At 42.9% G+C, this 3425-nt stretch overlaps 1 long non-coding RNA gene across 1 annotated transcript; it reads right to left on the bottom strand.

The window, feature by feature from the left end:
• Nucleotides 1-184: 184 nt before the first annotated feature.
• Nucleotides 185-2579, bottom strand: LOC103735812. The gene is made up of 4 exons (XR_607350.1): nt 2319-2579; nt 1263-1513; nt 722-999; nt 185-403 (listed from the first exon to the last, which is right to left on the bottom strand). It is a non-coding gene; the product is annotated as an uncharacterized LOC103735812 (long non-coding RNA).
• Between the last annotated feature and the right edge of the window lie 846 nt (nt 2580-3425).

The raw sequence follows: 3425 nt of genomic DNA, 5'->3' as shown, positions 1-3425 counted from the left end.
AGATGCACTTTCTAATTTAATCCTCTCGGATCCTATGAAATATGTACAATTATGATTACCACCTAATAGACAAAAACACAGGGCATACACACACAGTAATTTCCCTCACAGTCTACCGGAGCTGATAAGTACTGGGATCCAGATTTAATTCATTGGCTATGTATCCCCAAATTACAATGCTTCCTTTGTCTCTCTTAATGTCCAGGTTTCTGTTGGGGACTCAGTAAGTTTGAGATACGTGCAGTATCCAGTCATCCCCCCATAGTTATAGGACTGGTGTCAGGACTTGTGTGGATACCACAGTTGACAGACGCTCAAGGTCCTTCTGGAGAATGGAGCAGTGTTTTCATACGATCTTAGAACATCCTCTCATATGCCTTCAGTCATCTCCAGATGATGTGGACTATCAAATAAAATGTGAATATGGCATAGTTAGATATTGTATTTCTTAGGTAATCATGATAAGAAAATGTCTGTAGATGTCCAGTTCAAACAAGGCTTTTAAAATCTTTCATAAATTTTCAAATTAATTTTTGTTGAATTTTTTGTATATTTCATACATATAATCATCTTTATGTTTTTACTGAACTTTTACAGAAGTTTTACAGAACAGACACAATCCTTTAAAGAAAATTTGACCCATAATTTGCTGAATTCATGCCTGCAGGACCCATAGATATGAAGGGGCTGCTGTATCCCCTGGACCTTCCCAGTGACTCACCTCCCCTTTTTCAAGAGGTCCTGAATCCTGGGACCCTGGCCACGTATCATTGGACGTTTCTCACCAATGCCACAGAGTTTGCTTTTGTCCAATAGAAAGTACCAAAGGACTAGAGTGATAGCTCAGTGGATAAAGGGTGTTTGCTGCACAATGCTGAGGACCTGAGTTCAGATCACATGAAAAGCCAGGCACAGCCACATGCTCCTGTATCCTGGGCCCTTTGAAGGGTGGCGGCAGGAGGCTTGCTGGAGCTTGTGTCAGGTTCACTGAGACACTACCTTAAGAAAATAAAGTATCAATAGAGCATAATTAACAGAATGTCCTCTGATGCCCCTCCCCAAAGGCACGGACACAAACACAGACACAGATAGACAGACACAGATAGACAGACACACACACACAGGCACAGATACACACAGACAGAAAGACACACACACACACACACACACACACACACACACACACACACACAAAGAGAAAGCACTAGAACATCAGAACACAGAGAGTGAGTGAACCAAGCATGCAGAGCCCTAACACCTACCTTGGTGTCTGCCCCTCTGCTCCTCAGACCGTGTTTCTCTTTTGGTTTTCCTGAGTTTTCCCTCTGGCTAATATATTCCAATCAAAGGCTGTCAGTTATATGATTGGCATCTACCAGGCATGTGAAGGTGAGACGAGTGAGGTGGAAAAGCCCTGGATTGAGAAGCAGCAGTTGCAGTGAGCAATGCAGACTGGAGTTCCAGGGTTGAAAATCAGTCTGTCCTATTTGGCAAGTACTAGGCCAGTGAAAACCTGTCTCAGAAAAAAAAAAAAACAAAAAAAAGAAAAAAGAAAAAAGAAAAAAAGAAAATGTAGGTGGACTGTGCTTGAAGACCATATGAGGTTGTCCTTTGGACTCTTGTCATGCTGTCAGCAGTATCCCCTTCCAGACTCCACTGCCAGCGGAGCTCGGCCAAAGCCATTATCTCTAATTTGTTCCCCAGGATTCTTGCTCACAAACCAGCAGCACCCACAAGTGAAACAGGATCCTGTTTTTGTCAACCTTCCTTATATAACCTGTTTTCCCTCTTGAGGGTAATGGGATGGGATCAAGAGCACAGGACGGGTCTGATCCTGAAAGGTTTCCATTAGAGAGAGGTCAGTTACCCAGCAAAGCATGCCAATGGGTTTAGCTTCAACAGCCCAGGTATTCAGGATCAGGTGTGAGCTGGCAGACAGGCAATTATTGTTTTACACAGAAGTATTTTGGGTATTAATAACACACAGAACGTAAAAGGCAGCTACAAATCCTCAGTGTTCCACTGAAAAGCCAACTGCTGAGAGTGACTTCCAAGGGGCAAAAGCAGCATCTAGGGGCTCAGGATTAATTACAGGAGATCTATCTCTCTCATTACCACAGGAAGTGGTAGCTGCTAGGATTTAATTGGAGAGGTTGCTATTTAATTTCTTTTATATTCTGACGAGCAATTAACAGAGTGCAGAGAGGGAGGTTTTAATGTTAAAGCTTTCTCCCAGCATTGCAGAGCTCAAGCTTACAAAATTGGTAAGCCATATATTTTTACCTTGCCTCTTCCAGGGTGGGTCCCTGGATTCTTACCGCTGGTACTGTTCCTGTTCATTTGGGTCTCTGCACAGCTTCTCTTCAGAACTGCACCATCTAGTTTTTGATTTTACACAAGTTGTACAGACTCTTCATTTGAAATCTGCATGAGTCAGAATAGATGGTGGGGAGAGTGAGGTCCAAAGGCGTTCAGCAAAGCCTTCCAAAATCAGCACATGTGAGAAAGCGCTTGTTTGTAAGGAAGACTGGAAAGTCTTCAGCTGTGAGCACCTAAAAAGTGCCCACTGGGGTAGGCCAGGGTGTCCAAAGATGGCTTAGTGTTACTGGGGGAATTGAGGTACCTCTTGCTATTCCTAGTCTTATTAAATGAATTTGAGAATGGACTCAAAAGGATGCTCAAGGACGTGTTTATTAAAATATAAAAGAAAAATCTCAGAGCAGAAAAGCTGCAATCTTGGCAGCTGCCTGGAGGAAGAGAATGGAGAGGAGGAAGAAAGAAAGCCATGCTGTTCGAGTTAGACACAGAGGTCTACCATGTAGGGGACAAGAAGCTGCTGGGAGCAGAACAACGCTCTAGGGAAAGCACAGAGCCAAGTTAGGAAAAGCTTACTTATAACACAGAAGGAAAGAAAGAGTCAGGACTCAGAAAAGTGGGTAGACCCAAGACCAGAGGCTGGGAATTCTGGAAGGAAAAGTATATTATCTCATTAAAGGGATAATTATTCCTCCTATCTCTTAAGCAGAATTTAGGGTGGTTCCACATTACTCCAGGGTACTCCCTCAGCCAGGTGATTGACCTGCCTAACTGGAATGTTAGGTTCCACCAAAGCCTGAGAGGTAGTTTTCCCTAGTGAACCTCCACAAAGTTCTGATCAAAGCTACGGTAACAAGATGGCTTATTACAACACTAAAACAATATCTTGTAGGTTACTGCCAATGTTTTCTTCTAATAGTTTCAGAGTTTCAAGTTTCACATTGAAGTCTTTGATCCATTTGGAGTTGACTTTTGTGCAAGGTGAAAGATAAGGACCTACTTTTATTCTTCTACAGGTGGAGATCCAGTTTTCCGGCATCATTTGTTGAAGATGCTGTATTTCCTCCATTGTGTGTTCTTGCCACCTAGGTCAAATATCAGGTGTCTGA

This window comes from Nannospalax galili, unplaced genomic scaffold (genome assembly GCF_000622305.1).
Source record: "Nannospalax galili isolate Female #2095 unplaced genomic scaffold, S.galili_v1.0 scaffold33417, whole genome shotgun sequence".
Lineage (NCBI taxonomy): Eukaryota > Metazoa > Chordata > Mammalia > Rodentia > Spalacidae > Nannospalax > Nannospalax galili.
The sequence above is the reverse complement of the archived record's forward strand: the minus strand, read 5'-3'. Positions and strand labels throughout refer to the sequence as shown.